A 16,551-nucleotide genomic window follows, 5' to 3' on the forward strand; every position below is an offset into this window, starting at 1 on the left:
CTTAGCTGACGCACGGGGTTAAAAGTACCCCAGAGTGTTTTTGAACGCAAATTTTTCATAGCTGCGCGCCAAATTTGTTTCTGTGACGTCACCTAGTATTAGTCGAGGCTTGACCCAATATTGATAAATAAAACAATTATACACATTTTTTTTCGCTGGGGTCCAAAATACCCCCTATAGCACGTACGTTATTATTTTGACGTGTGTCAGCTAAGGGTTAATAACGCGGACAAGAGACAATTTCTTTTGCTGCGGCACATATAGGACGCCGGCCGTTAAAATGCGAGAAACAGATCCCACGAAGAAATTCATCATCGAGAGGAGCGACGCACCGATGACGAAAGGGAGAGAGTAGCGTGAAATGACTGAAATTTAAATCCTACTGGACGGCTCGCTCGTGGAACCGATCGCTTCCGGTGGTCAAGCTATTACGTGTTCCTTTTTCGCGCGAGCGATACGGGCGCGCGACATTGACCGGAAATGCAAGAAACACGAGGCGATGGTGCAGCATTTATTATTTCGCGGTTAACGAGAACGCCACGCGGATCAAATCGGTGAAATTATTTGAATTTCCTGTTACCGAAGCGGCTAAACACGAGGGGAACGAGGGGGAAGGGGAAAGAGCACCGAAGTTGAAATTCCGCAAACGGAGATTCGCGTGCGGATGCATATTCCGTGGGAAATTGAGATTTAATATAACAAGGCATTAGTAAACCAGTCTAGAAATCGATGGCTTCCGGTAAACCCGCATTCTCGCGTTGTTGAATCTCTTTTTCTCTCTTTATCTGTCTCTGCCTGACAATATTTCTTCACTTTTCAAATTTAATCTCCACCCTCTCATTTTAAATATTTCAATCAAACGTTTCTTCCTCGTTATTTTTTGCAGTCTAGAAACACCCTTTTTATAGTCTTTCAACAACATCTATCCATCTCTTTCTTTTCTCTCGCATTTTCGCTACATCTCGCTTGTTTTGTCGTTTGCTTTTCGCCGGAGAAGAATTCCCGGAGGAACGGATCTCTCTCGAGATTTTATATTACCCTATTTATATATGGATTTACCACCCCGAGCAAACGATGCCGAGCGGGAGGGAGGAAAAAGGGAGAGGGGCGCATGTTGTATTCTATACATAAAGGGATATTTCGCGGAACAGGATTTACTTAGGGCCGCCCGTGCCAACGGAGAGAGTTGACCGAGACGAAAGGTGCATCTTTTTTGCAATGACCGATCGCCATTCCGCCCTAATGAACATCATCACCCGAAAGCTTCTTTTATCCTATTATGCCACTCGAATTAACCACGCGATGACGAATCGTGCAAAAGTTCAACTCTGTCCCCGATAATAAGCCGATTCCGGAGCACATACGCGATGAAAATAATAAGGAACAAAGAATCAAGAGGATTCTGGAATCGTCCTGTTTCATCGCATATTTGGATAGTACTATACTCGTTATTGACTACGCAGAATTAAAAATCCTTCGGCACAATTACAATACACATATTAATGTAGCCGACAACGGTTGATCTTATTCGAAAAATGGAAATAAGTCGCGGTATCGCAGCAACGTTGCTGTAAGTTTCCGACATTTCCGACGAGGAAAAGTCAACATGAAATCGCTCGAAGAACCTTTTGGTAAAATTAAAAGTCGCGAGAGCTGGGTACATCTTTCATTTAACGAAACACATTTCTTTTATCTTAAAAATGATCTTTTTTCAGCGAATTAATATAGAATTACGACGGTGTCTCTAATTCTAACTCGCTTATTTGCTTATATCCGCACGAAAGCTTGCCGGAAGTTGAATCGCCGACGTCCTCTCGACTAATTCATTATCGTCCCGGCGACGGGGTGAGAGAACGCGAAGAAGGATCGCTCGAAGGTCGCGCAAGCGACGTAAATATCGAATTATCATTCCGAGCTGTGTACAGCCAGCTCGCGACTTCGAGACAGACCGAGAGAAGCGCGCGTCGTGTGGGCCGAGCGCATTTGACGCGCGCAAAGTGCCGCGCGCGGCCGGTGCATTGTCACGGCGAGCCTTTGCGGCAAAGCGCGGTAGATAAATACGAGGTGGGCGCGAGAAAGGGATACGCGCGGGATGCTGGAAGGAGAAGAGACGGAGGGCGTAGGTTCTCTCGCGCGCCAATAACGACGGCAGGTATAAAAGCACCATATGGCCGCCGCGATCCGACGCAACGTTGCATAATCTGCAGCGCGGACTCGACGATAGGCCCAGGCAGGCGTGTCACGCATCTGTCCATCTGCACGTGCGGTGCGCGCGCTCCGTATACGGGCATGCACCTTCGTCCTTGCGACTGCCGCTCGCTCGGCTATTTTTCTTTCGGGGGATCAGCGATTCTTTCCAACAGTTTTTCCACGACAAATTTTTCTTCGTTCCAATAACCCTCGGTTTTCATGTACTTTTTCACACCGAGATCGCCTCAGGATTAAGGAGAGAGCAATCTTGAGTACCTTCGATAGCTTTAAAAGGATCGACCGCTCGGCCGTTGGTATTGGGGTAAGGTCAGTCCCGGTGACCTTTATGATCGCGCGATCCTTCCGCCGTCCGTGAGATCGTCCTCCGCGGCGCCGAATATGGACGCGAGTTGCCCCAGTTGCATCGAACGTTATCCTTAGCCTTCATAGGCCGTACATGGAGAGACAGTCTCGCGTGTCCTCATTTATACCGCGTGATAAATAAGGCCGTGATGAAACAAGTCGCCTACTCGAGGTGACTCGAGGAACACACGCATCCCTCCGAGAAGCGCACTTTCCTCAAGAGAGAACAGCGACGCTATCTCAGTCGTCAGATCGTGTCGTTGTCGCGTCATTGAGAATCTCTCGAAGGAAAGATCGGGATTTCTTCGGCGAGTCGCTCTCGCCTTTCCTCCCGGCCCCGCGATATTTCGTTTCACCGAACGAGCCCGAATAATAATTATCGCACAAAGCGAATCTTATCGAGGATCGTGCGACTGTCATTTCCGCGGAACGCGACCTGCGTTTACAGTCTCGCGTTGCGCCCGAGCGATGCACCGCATACCAGCATTCTGCGCGCAGTCACCGGCTAGGCCCATCATCGCGTTCAACGTCCCGTCCACTGATTACGAGGACGGAAGAGAAGAGTAGAGAGAGAAACAAGGGACGGAGAAAGGGTGCGATTAGGCCCCCTTTCTAAATGCGGGAGGCGCTTTTCCCGTGGGACCTCGCCGCATAGCATTCCGCGGCTATGCATAAACGGGCCGCCGTGGTCCGCCGCGGAGGAGTAGTAAATTATCACAATAATAACCCCGCGCGCGGAAGCGGATTGAATTTCTCACACGGTCTCTCTCCGTCTCTCCCTGCTGTCCTTTCGCCTTCGCGATTCCTCCTACAACCACCTCCCTCTCTCTCTCTCTCTTCTCTTCTCTTCTACAACGAGAGGACTCTCTCTGTCTATCTATCTTTCTCTCTCGCCGTTTACGCCGTTCGCGGTGTTTACACGCGGCGGCGGTTTTATGGGAATGTTAATGGGTGACATTCCACCCCTCCGAGCAGCGGAGAGGAAAGCGCTGATTCCGAGCAACCGACCTGTCGGTCGACCGGCTGGCTAGCTGGTCGGCTCGGTGAGAGAGAAAGAGAGCCGCCTCTCCCGATGCTCGTCATCTCGTAGCGAAGTTTATTCCGCGACCACCGCCGAGCTCGCCGATTACAAGTACCCGACGATCGTGTTGCTTTCGTGGAAACCGACCAACCGGCCGCTCGCGCCGCTTTGATCGATCTGCCGCCGTTTCGTTAGGTCGTAAGAAAAAAACTACACATTTAACGCGTATTTTTATTCTTCAGGACATGTCGGTGAAATTCTTCATAAATGGATAATTAATTTCTAGTCACTTGAACATTTTTTTTTCTATTTTCCAAGAGCCAAAAGCTGCTGTTCGCATCCAGGTCGCCTTTAGATATTGTTCGTACACGGCAAGGATGTTTTATCTGACGCCTACTGGCGGCGCTTGAAGTTTAAAGAAGTTAATTAATTTTAGAGTACAATTTATTATTATATTTTACATAATTTATTTATTAAGTGAAAAATTTCTATAAATAGAGTCCCGCTTAGGATTCTCGGGACGTCTCTAATGAGAGCCGAGAATCGAGATGTCCTGGGAAAATCGGGATGATTAACGGTAAGAAAAAAAAAAAAGTGATAGAACAACGAAAAATTAAGAGAGGCACGTCACGAGTACACAATATCGTGAATATCAGCACTGTGATTAGAGTGTCCTAATCACCGCTGATACTCGCGATATTGTGTACTCGTCACGTGTCTCCCTCAATCTTTCGTTATTCTATCACGTCATCTGGCGAGAGTACTCCTGGTGAAACATAGCATAATGGGAATCTTCATTATCGACAGTATTGATTTGAACTTTTAGTAACAATATCTTATCATATCGACTAGAAATTGATCTAATGGTCCAATTTACACACAGGGCTACGTTCGGAAACTCCACCCTGAGAATAGAACAGAGCGATGATGAGGGGCAGAGTGGACCCTGAATGCAAATAGACCAGATAAACTACAATTTATCACTAACTTATCATGTCTAGGAAGGATCCTCGAGAATAGTAAATCGGTTATTTTCCTTGGTACATATTAACGTCTTCCGCGAACAATGGAATCGATACTCGAGGATCCTTCCTAGTACGCGTTAGTGATAAATTGTAGGTTTATCTGGTCTACCGTTAATATATAAATGTGTGCTTTACACGTTTCACGCTTACGCGAATTATGAGGATTCTCGCACGCGGGCTGCAGCGGACGAGTCAAGGGTTAATGAGGGACGATTGAATGACAGAGAGAAGGAAGAAAGAAAGAGTACTTCGGCCGCCTCTGCGCGCGCAAGCCTCATATCGAGCATCAGCCGTAAACTTCTCGTGGCCGACCTTCGCGCTCAAGGCGAAGGTTGTCCCGGCGCGGAGGGTGCACGCAGGTGATAAAGTTCAATTACGCTCTCCTCATCCTCGCGGCAGTTTATCGGAGGCTCGCTCGCGTGTACTCGGGGATGCAGAACGGATTTAAGGGGACGTTCTCGCGTCGGCGCTCGCTATGAAGCAATTATACAGTTCCGCGAATCTCGTGCGTACGCGTGCGTGCGCGCGATTGTCAACAGTCTCGTAACTCCTCCGCGTTCCTTTCACGGTAGACTGTTCAGGGAAGAAGCCGAGCGCGCCGCGATATACCTGAGCATAACATTTGGAGGCTCGCGCGAAAAGAATAATCTTTCTCTTTAGTCTCTTTTAAGGGGGATGCTATATTTTAAACCTTTATGGACGGAAAACTAATTTTTTTCTTCAAAGTTTACGTCCCATTTCGCGAGCAGTACGTGCGAAAATCAATCGGGGCGTTCTCCGATGCGCAACGAAGGCGGTAAAACGAGAAAAGAAAAGTGAAAAGTAAAATATGGAGAAATCTCGGTGAAATAGAGTAACCATCAATAATAGCGTATTAACGCAACGACACCGAAAAGCGACGTCAATACGAACGGTGGGCATCGATACCGCATACCGATATATCAAGCCTGACTGCGTGGCGTTGCGCTGGCGAGCGGGCGTACGTACGTACGTACGCGTGACGTCGTATCTTGCTCGATCTCTCGTTTCTTCCGTCGTTGTAATTGCGAACTCTCTCGCGGCTCTCTTGAGAGCGGCGCGCCGCCGCAGATGAGTTATATCGCCATTGCCCGGGCTCGCACGGTGGCCTGCCGTGATGGGGCCCCGTGTACCGAGGTGAGAGTGTTCACCGGCTCTGACACCTGACGGCCGCCGGCCACAGAAAGGAGATCGTTCTAACGCTCGGCACGCCATTTACGACGGACGACGGGGATTATCCGATAAATAAACAAATAAATATGAGCATTTTTCGAGCGCGTATATTCCCCCGGCGAGCGAGCGTGCCGCCTACTTCACGACATACCCGCTGCCTTTGATCTTCGCAGCGCCGGTGCACCGCGGTAATAAATAACCGGTATATTAAGTAGAACAAGATTAAAACGTGAACGGAGGTGCGCCCGAAAAATCGCCGATCGCGCGAGTAACGTTGCGCGTAGCTTTTCGCAGGCCACTTCAATTAAGAGGCAAAGATGAAGAAAGTATTTAACATTCAGCGTGGCCGCTTCGGTAATTAAGCGTGGCCGCCGGTGGAGAATCCAATCTGCCAAGTGTTTTCCGAGAGTAGATCTCTCTCGCGCGTGCGACGCCGTCCGGCGTGAGACGTGAGTGGAATAACGCGCGGCCTCAGAGATACTCGCGAATATACATTATCCATCCGCGCGCGGGATACGCCGATGGTATCGGCACCGCGCAAGGGCGGTGCTTTTTCATGTCACTAACGACTCCAGACACTCGCACGCCACGGCTCCGTTACTAACAATATCCTCCTGAATGGATTATTATGCTCCGTCCGTTCCGATGGCGTATATGCGGCCGTGATATTCCGGCCGCATTGTGCGGATTCTTTCGCGCCGCGACGGGCCCCCGATAAGCAAATCAAGAACGAAGCAAAGGGCGAGGACGAAACGCGGAGAGCCGATAATCACTCGATTTCAATGGCCGGCCAAGATATTCTTTATGCGGCGACGAGGCATACCTTCGCCGTATCAACGCGCGCCTTACATAATGTCCGGCCGAGCGCAACGAGAACAAAGGACGCATTCTTCAGGGACGAATTGTTGCGCTCGGCTGCTTAACGCGCGCCCGCGCTAAGTTGGTCAAGTCGATTTGCGCGAGTCGCCGCCCGTAATGATCCGCTGTCCCGACCCCCAACGTCCTCTCTCCGCGTATACATTTATAAATATTCATGTGGACACCTCAAGGCCCCTCTCCTGGCTAGCCGACCGCCGCATTTAAGGACGAACGCGGCCGACATTAAAGGCGGCGTACGTGCGTACGGTCTGCAAGTGAAACTATCGTCTACTACCTGCGATTATATTCACGTAAACGTTCGGAACAGAGAGGACTTTCAACTTAACGCGTTCACGCTTCTACTATGGTTTATTCGAAGGACTCTCTTCGCATTTCTTCCTCTTATCTATTCATTCATTCATTCTTTCCACGCCGAGGAATGTTGCCTCTCCGAGGCTTCAATCCCATTATACGTGCAGATTAGTACATCGCGTCAGAGAGTTTGCATTGTCCATGCCATCGGTTGACGTGGGGAAATTTGGACGGTGCGCGGCATACAATAACACGATGAAAACCTTCCTTCGTTTTCTCCCCTCCCCCGTGTAGATTCAGCTTGCTTTTTGCAGTTGCACACCCGGTATTCAATCCCAGTAGATTATCAGTAGCGGCTCGGGAACGAAAGCGCGACGGCTGTAGCAAACTACGCACTTCACTGGCCGATGCAACTTGTGCGCGGCGGTTTAACAACCGGGTCAGCGTTTTTCGCTCCAGTTGTGTTGATATGTATAATCTCAGTAATTATATAGCATCATCGGTGAGGATTTGCCCGTCGGGCGGTCGGGCCGCCGCACCAGCAATGAGGTATCCACATTTTATTTCGTACTCCAATCACAGCTGATTGGCACTGACTGTTATTTGTCGAGCAAGCCGAAAGGAGCAAGGAGGAGGTGGAGAAAACAGACATTCGCTTATTTCGCGATAGCTCACTCCTACGTGTTGCTCACGCGCGCGCGTTTCTCGGGGCGACGACTGCTCCTCTCTCTCTCTCTCTCGCGCGCGCGCTATCGCGAAAAGCCCCTCGGACATTAAACACACAGAGGGGATACACACTTGTCGGTGGTTGAAATTACCGGCGCGCTCTTCCTCTCTTTCTTTCCTCAGCTTTCCGCTCGCCTCCCCCCTCCCCCCCCCCGGCCTGTCTGTCCCTCGCTCTGCCCGTGCGTTGAATTTCTACTGAAATAATTATCGTGCTCGTTAAAGCGCCGATAAGTATTATTACTGGAATTATCGGTCCGCCGTATTCGCCTTGCCGCGGAAATAAAATTATAACGGCCCTCGTTTTATATATATAGCTGACTATAAACAAGGCGTTTCGATCTCACGGCGAGTATAGGACGCGACCCGGCCGTATAACGATGCCGGGTGCGTTACGGTGCCGGCGACGTGACGAAAGCGACCCCCCCCCCTTCCTCCGCCATCGGACTACCAGCAGTCACACGACGCACGGAGGCAAATTTGCAAGTCGTGTAACTGCTAGTAGTCCGCAGGGGGAGGGAGCTTTCGTCGCTTTCGTCACGTCGCCGGCACTGTAACGCGTGAATAATTTTGATGGTCACAATGTCGGGGTCCGCTCGTCCACTAAAAGCACAAATATAAAAGGCATTAAAAGGCCGTACTTCGAACGAAGGGAGGGGAGGTTAAAACGCAGTTGCATATTAATGCATAGTTTCAATTAGCGCGGCACAACGCTACAGCTGAGGGGGTCGCGCATTGTTGCATTATTCATGAAGTTCAAAAGAGTACGTGCCAAACAATGTCCACGAGTATATATCGTCTTTAGTACCGATGCTGCTGCACGTTGTATAGATTCATATGAAGTACACGTACGAACCGGCCGAGGGAACAGGATGATGCCAAATCCCCGCCGATTATTCATCGGCGTCTATTCATCGGACAAAGCAGACAGGACCCCGGTTCCTTTAGTACTATCCGTCCGCTGCGGTTTCCCTACATAGCCCTATAGTCCTTCCCTTCTGTTACCCTTTCTAAAACCCCTTATCGGCCGATCCTTTATAAGCTCACTTTCGCCCGCATGTATACCCGCGTTCATTTGCACAGCGCATCAATCCGTCAGCAGCAGCGTATACGTGCATTACGCTTGATCCGGCCGTTAACGACTTCATCAAGCGGCTGATAGCGTAAAAGACGAGCCGGAGACGCGAGCGGAGATTGCCGTCGTGCGTGAAAGGGGGGAGCGTCTTCCGGCGCGCGCGCGCGCTCTCGCACACGTAGGGAAAATGAAAGAGCCCACCGATTTTGCCGAAGGACGCGATCAGCATCTTACCCCGTTAATTTTTCGCTCGCGTGCGCGATTATCGCGCACGGCACAGTGATATCGGGATCTACGAACAATTCGCGTGTATCGTAAGCGTGTCACATTGCGCGTTTATTCCCTCCTTCGACGCGAGGACACCGAGGAGTCGTGGAACTAAAAGTGAGAATCCGACGATTATTATCGCAAAGGCGTCCCGATTGCCGCAGACGACATTATCCCGGCTTCTCGACGTTCGCCGTCTACTCGCCCCCGTTTCGCCGCTCTTTTGCGCGCGACGCATTGACGGTTGACGCTATGCAGATTTAAAAGAAACGTCACGAAAATCGTCGCTGTGTGACTCGCTTTTCTCATTGCCAGAGCCGCGCGCGTAATTTCCCCGGCGCTTCATACGTTCTTACCGTAAACGCGCGATCGAAGGCTGAGAACAGCCGGCGGACGCTAGCAAGGGGTAGAGAGCTAGGCGACGTTGCCGACCGCCTGGTCGCTTGTCCGAGCGTGCGCGAGAAGACGATGCGGACGGGCGATAAAGAAGAGCGAGATGGCAGACGCGATAGATAAATGTATCAGAGCCGATCGGAATGCGCGTCTCATTGAAACGGAGGGAGGACCGGCCGACTGGGTGGCGCGGCCACGGTGGTGACGGTGGTGTTGTCCGTCGGGCTCCTTAGAAACGAGAAATTGCCGGTTTTCCCACGTAGCGCACGGCTCTCGCGCTACCGGGACCGCGCACTCAGAGCCGCGATGCAGTTGCGCTCGCAAACGCGCCCAGAGGCCCCCCGCTCCGTCTCGCCCTTTCTCTCTGTCTCGCTTGTTTCTTGTCCTTCGCCGCCCCGCCAGCCGCCCGCGTACGCTCTATAGGAAATATAATTGGCGCTTTGCAAATCCATTAACTGGGCCCGTGTGGCAAGTGGCGTTGCCACGGCATTATATCGCCGCTGGGCCCCTCCGTGGCTCCCCCCCCCCTTAAGACCCCCTCCGTCTTCTACCTCCCCTACGCACTAATTCATAGTTTCATGCCTTCCCGCTGCCTTAAAGACTTAATGGAGGCCGCGCACGCACAACGGCGGCTGCCGGCCGTGTGCGCAAGTTGCACGCGCAGAACAACGATATCGCTTCCGTTGCCGCGTAACGTCAAAAGTGTCACGGCATTCGCCGAAAGTACTGATTCGTCTCTCGCGGTGAGGAAAGAATCGCAGCAGCCGATACACGATATTGATTAACGCCGGGCATCGCGCGCAAAGGTTTAACATTGCATAACGATTTAATTCGCCAGAATCTCTTTTCACCCACCACTGTTAACTCGAGCTTCGACACAGCTCATTTCCGAAAATTTCGCACGCACGCACCGCGAACAATGTCACGGTGTACTTTGTACGATTTTTTAAATTCCACGTCTAAAAAAACGTACAAAAGAAAAGAAGTTGACAAAGTTCTAGAATAAGGCGTAACCCTTTTAATCTGAAATTTGATCCGAACCGCTGCAAAATGGTAACATGGATTGTTTAAAGAAAATAAAATATTCATTATCGCGTTTCGCAAGACGCACTCTAAATAATTCTTTTTTTTTTTTAAACAATGCGTGTTGCCATTTTGCAAGCAAAAAATACATTATCTTTGTTATTTTCACAACAAAAATCTTTTCTCTTCCTTCTTTTCATCGCAGCGGCTTTTTCTGTATCTCACAGTACCGCTCCTCGAGGGTCATTTTTCTATGGCGATAATAAACGCATCAATCGATCATTCTAAACTCACGAGTTCTCCTCTCTGCCTGATTGCGACGCTATTCCGACTGGCGGCTCGCATGGCGATGTTTATGCGAAAGTCGTTCATCCGCGATGGTACAGCAAGGGCCAGCTAGATAGAGGATGTATTTGAGGCTACCATTAAAGCCTGTGATTGATAATGCCCGCAGACTCGTTCCGCGCCATCGCGTCCGTCCGATCAAGGTCTCCCTGGGTGCACCGATCGAGCAAAAAGCGAAAAGGGCGAGGCAAACCGAGCGGCAAAAAGCGAAAGAAACTGCATCGACTGCATTGTCACTGGTCGCCTTCGCGATCGGCCTGCTTTTTGCGTCCGCGCGCGCGAGGCAATTACTGCTAACACTGGCGGACGGCTCGGACACGTAATTATCGGCGAAAGTGATAAACCCATTCCTCCCCGGGGCGATCGGGGAATCGCCCGGCATTCCTAGATCTTCGATCTAAGACGCGACTGACGGTGCATCATCGCGGATCGCGTCGCGTCCCACCACTGTCGCAACTGTACGCAGTTAAACTGTGTCAATACTCTTTTCGAATACCACCGGAGCTCTGGCGCCATCTCGCGTAAATCTCTGGCGAAATATCTGGCGAATCATATATCATAACGGGAATCTTCATTACCGACAACATCGATTTGAACTTTCGGTAGCGAAGGGTAAAGTTGATTTGACGGTTCTCGCGCGATGCACGATCAGCGTTGTTACGAACTCCGGCCTCGGCCGGAAAACGCGTACAAAGCGCGCGTGCTCCTAACTTCGGCCGCTACCGGATATTAGAAGAACATATACGACATAACGGCTATTTGTCTCCTACTCTTTTTCGTGCCACGACGCGACGTTCACTCTGACGAAACTAAATCGCGCACGCTCTTGTGCTGAAAGCAGCGCGGCTAAAAAGGACAGACCATATTCCGTGAACCGAAGTAGCGGTCATTAAGTGAGTGAATATGAAAAAATGCTGCGCCTGATTCGAGGTTTCCGATATCGCCTATGGGGAATGGAGCAACCTTCCTGTTCTCGACTGTATGAGCAGTAAACCGACACCAGTCGCAAGAATCGGCCTTCGAGGCCGTCCTCGGCAGAAATTGCTATGAAAATAACGGCGGTGTGACGTAAAAGCTGCCGGTTGTCATTTCGGGCGACAGGTGACACGCCGCGCGGAACGACAACACGGGGCGAATCGTCGACTTTTCGTAGACGTCAACAGGCGCGGCTATTATGCGACCTGCTAGGATAAACAGGCGGGTTTCTTTCAAGCGCGCGCGTTAAGAAGGCATTAAACAGCCCGCGACCTTGCACCTTAACACGCGCGTTACCTCGTAATAGCGCGCGCCGCGCAGTGACGTGTGAAAGGAAAATTACGGAGATAAAGTAGGAGCGGCGCTACGGACTCGGCGGGAGAATCCTCCTCTTCGTTATCCCCGGGATAACGTCATAATGCGTCGCGGACGTCGTGGAGGAGCAAACGATCGAAGTGCGCGCGGAACGATACACCGTGCGTGTGTGAGTGCGTGCACGCATACTTACCGCGCTCTCTCTCTATCTCACTTCGCGTACCGAGATGACAATGCAGCTGCTAACTAGCAAAATGCTAATATTTACTTAACCTCGACGGAGATGGGGAAGAAGGTGCTCTTTCTCTACTTTACCCTTCTCTCTCTTCCCACCTGGTTAGGATCTAGCGGAGACGCATGCGAAGTTGCGCACAGGAACGACAAAGGAGTCGCAACGGGGAGGAGTGACGCGGCAGTAAGACGCGTATATCCTCGGAGGTATTTTCCGTCGGTAGAGATCGGACAATGTAACCTTGCTTGCGAGCCGGACCGAGAAAAACATTAGACGAGTATTCCCGGCGCGATGATTCGGCGGCTTTTGCGTTAGCTCGCCTACGAGGCCGGCGAGCGAGCGAGCGTGCGAGCGAGAGAGAACGCCGAGGAAAAGCAGTCATCAAAGCGGCCCCTTCTTGCTCATCTAGCCTAGTTTACAGTGCCGGGATTTATTTACCCGGCCGCGGGCCTCTCGAGCGCGCACTCGGCCAGGTCGCCGCCACCGCGAGTCGATAAACTCACTCGCTCGCGCGTCATCGTTAACTCGTTAATATTCACCGTTGCCCGCATATAAAGTGAGCAAACAGACGCGTTTGAGAATATTTATGGGTGAACGCAATGGATCGCGCCATGTACGTCCCACGAATATAGGCCCGACTTGAGATTTACTTACAATAAACGGAAGTCACCTCGCGGCAAGATGGACGTTTCGTTCTTCTTTGCATTCGAAGATCCGTCTGGATCGGACGAGACGATTAACGTTGATACGTAAGAATCCGTCTGGTCCACGTGCTTCCGATATTTCTCCCGCGATAGAAACGAGACGGCGGCTGATTTGACGGAGAGCATTCACTAGACATCCAAGCGCGTGTCATCGCATTGGATGCCAGCTGGATAAGAATTCCCAGGCCGAGACTAACGAGAGCCGCCTTTAAACTTCAGTCCATTCGAAACAGCCGTCGACACGTCACGTTCCATCGGCACGTTTTACGAGCGCGCGGCGAACGCTCAGAATTTCGAGAGGTATGCGAAAGATTGTTTTCTGGATCCCCGCTCGGCTATGCGGCGCACGAGAGAAAAAGACAGAGAGAAAGAGAGGAGAGGAGGAGCAGGGTTCGCGAGAGGTTTTCCTTCGGGTCTAGGAAACGTCCGGATATGATAATAAGCGAGGCTCGCGCCAACGTTGTACGTCGAGCACGATCCGAACCCCTCGGGGCTACGAACCGGGCTCGCATCAACGGAGAGAACCAGTCCTCTTCCCTGAAGTCGCTGTCACGACCACCGGGAACGTCTCTGTTCCGCGGAGCGTCTTTTAAATCTCCCCGCGCCGTTGCGAGAGAGAGTCACGCCTCTTTCGATCCGTTCCGCACAATGTGCGCCCAATGGTGGAGGCGCGCATCGCACGAGAGGGTAGGAAAAGATTTCTCTCATAATGAAACCGATGATATTATTTCGCGCAACGAGCGCCGAACCGAGCTCTCAAATGTTAACACGCCTAATTAACCGGTGGAATTTTTATTTAGTTTTAGTTTCAGGCGGTGATCGTGCTTCCCAAGGTTCCGACAGTTCACACTGCAGTGATGCACTGGCGAGGGACCGTTCCTCTAACATATGCATAACATATCCGTGCAGCCAAGCGAAGCTCTGTGAAGTGAGCCTCCTTCACACGGTTCGGTACAGTCGATCGCCCTTCCGCGTGGAGAGAGACTCTGCCGTGTGAAGGAAGCTCACTTTTTTCGCGCCTTAAATATCGCTCGTCCGGCTCGGGGCTTTCATCCGTCTGAAATTTATTCCCAAATGCTGTACGGGTCATTTCATTGCCTACGATACATCGGAAAGTGAACCGACGACGATCTTAAATACAAGACCACGAGTATGAATTCTCGGTCTTTGACGCAACTTCGTCGTCGCGGTGTGACTTCGCGGGTAAAATCCGCACAGGCCCGTGAGAGGACGTAACAGGACGTAAGGGCTTCCGCCGCTTCTCAGCCGGGCGGATTTCACGTAAATCACATAAATTAGCGCAACAACGTAAATGAGCGGGCGGCCGCCACGCTTTGACGAGCGGCGTGCCGGGGCAATTAAGCGAAAGCACGAGAGCGGCGCGCGAGGCTCGCGATGGGGGCGTAGGAAGGCGAGGAAGGCGGTCACGAGCGCGTCTTCACGCGCGGCGAAGTCTTCAATTGCGCAAATATCTCGGGGAGCCCCCGATGGAAGAAATTAGCATAATGCCGGGAAGCATTAGGCCGGCGAGCGCAAATTGTGCGGCGGCCATCGAGCTCAAAGAGGCCACGGGGTACAGGGAGAAGCGAGAGAGAACCAACGGCGAGGGGGGAAAGGAGGCGAAAAAAGAGAGGCCGCCGAAGATGGTCAGTACAGGTAGATATAAGCAGGCGAGCTGTTAGGCAGAAGCGATGGAGACTCTACTCGCCGCCGTCGTTCAGCCGAGGAAAAGTCACCAGGATGCTTAGCGGAACGAGGATGATGCCCTCTCTCTCTCTCTCTCGCTTGCATCCGACTATCTGGATTTATTGGGCCTGGCAGCATCACGTCTGCTTTAACTGTCGCTAATCGTTGTCCACTAACAAATGTAAATATGCGTCTTCTTCTCGCTTTTCGTCGATTCACCACAAACTAGATCCGTGTGAAACGACATGTTTACACAATGTAATCGCGCATCGTGCATTTACGCATCGCGCTCTTTGAGAGCGGAAAAACAAACGTTTGGTAAAATCTAACATCCGTAGTCGCTCCGTCGTATTATTCGGTCCTGTGACTCGAGGGAAGGATCTCTTTTTATTCGTATTTCTCTTCTCCATTTCTTTCTTTAGTTTCCAGTGATGCGGCGCTCGGGTAAATAATCAGATATTGTATGCGCGACGTTCCGGTTACTGTTATCATGTTATTATGTGTTAACATGTTATCACGTGTTACACGATCTGCGTTACATATCTGATCCGAAACGATATTACACAAACAGAGCCTCCTTGAAGTTTTGCTCACTCGATCGGCGGAGATCACCGCGAAGATCGCGCAACACGCGCTCCAACACACGGCAGACCGCGCCGGCTGCCGCGATCCATCGAAAGTCCGTCTTATCCGAACGTGAAAGTGTTGCGAGAAAAGCAGGTTATTACAGGTAGTTACAGGTGGTTAGAGGTAGTTGAGGGCAGCGTCGGCGCTCCTTCGCACTTCCTTAAAGGCCGTCCCTCGGCCGCGCCGAGGCGTACCGGCGCACCTTCCTTTCCCGTGACGCAACGCAATCGCGAGCCACGCAAAGACGTTTCGCAAGCCGCGATTCGCCAGCGGTTCGGGTAGGTTCGGACCGATACGACGACAGTGTTAGTCGCGCGGTATAACTGACCAGTCCTTCTCGGTTACGCCGCGGTTTCGGGAGAACCGCAGACGACTCCTTCGTTCCCCATTGACGCCGGCCAAGCCGTCAAGCATCGCTCTAGATGCAGCGCCGACGAAAGCGAGAACAGGGTCGGGAGAGATAATCCGCCGCGGTTTAACGCCTTACGGCGAACGCTTCACCGAGCGTGGAATCTTCGAATATTAATATTAATTGAATAATGGATATCGGGTTCCAGGAATTGGACAATTTTTGGTTGACAATCACTTTTAAATAGCGGACGCAATATATTGAAATAAAGTGAAATAATAGAAAATTATTTTCTAGCTATTTATTATTATTTTCTTACATTATTATTTTCTCACATTAGTCTATCATGTTTCATGCGTTTTGTTTTATTTAATAAAATAGCCACGAGGTTTTGCCTTTCGCAAATATATGCTTGGGCGTATCGATCGCACTTCAGTCCGCGCGACGTTCGTTAATAAATACCGTCGGCGACGATGGGTCGTCGGCCCCGCGAAAGCGGCCAACGTCCGCCACCGTCGGACCCGTCGAATTTGCAATCAAATTTGGTACAGTCGCGCTCAGTACCGATCGCCTGTGAGAATCGTCTCGATGGCCAGCAGCCACGGGGCTGCTGCGGCGAGAACGACAGCAACGGACGGCGGCGGGAGAGCGACGGCAGTAAATCTGAATCTCATTGCGCGGTCGTTTATTCGCACAGGACGCGCTACGCGGGGTAGGGGCAATTATGGGAGCATGAATATTTATGGAAACCCGTGCACCGTGTAATCTTTACGAGACAACGGCCACGGGACGTCGCCCGGCACAGCGCGCGATGCTTCACGGTTTACTTTGTCGGTGCGCGCTCACCGAACTCAATTACCCTCGCGCTCGCACTTAA

General features: G+C 51.2%; 1 protein-coding gene across 2 annotated transcripts in view; it reads left to right on the forward strand.

The window, feature by feature from the left end:
- The window catches only part of LOC106740754, a 90,632-nt gene that overhangs the window by 54,862 nt on the left and 19,219 nt on the right, over positions 1-16,551 (forward strand). The window lies entirely within an intron of this gene.

This window comes from Dinoponera quadriceps, unplaced genomic scaffold (genome assembly GCF_001313825.1).
Source record: "Dinoponera quadriceps isolate SergipeBrazil2010 unplaced genomic scaffold, ASM131382v1 scaffold453, whole genome shotgun sequence".
NCBI classification, from domain to species: Eukaryota; Metazoa; Arthropoda; class Insecta; order Hymenoptera; family Formicidae; genus Dinoponera; species Dinoponera quadriceps.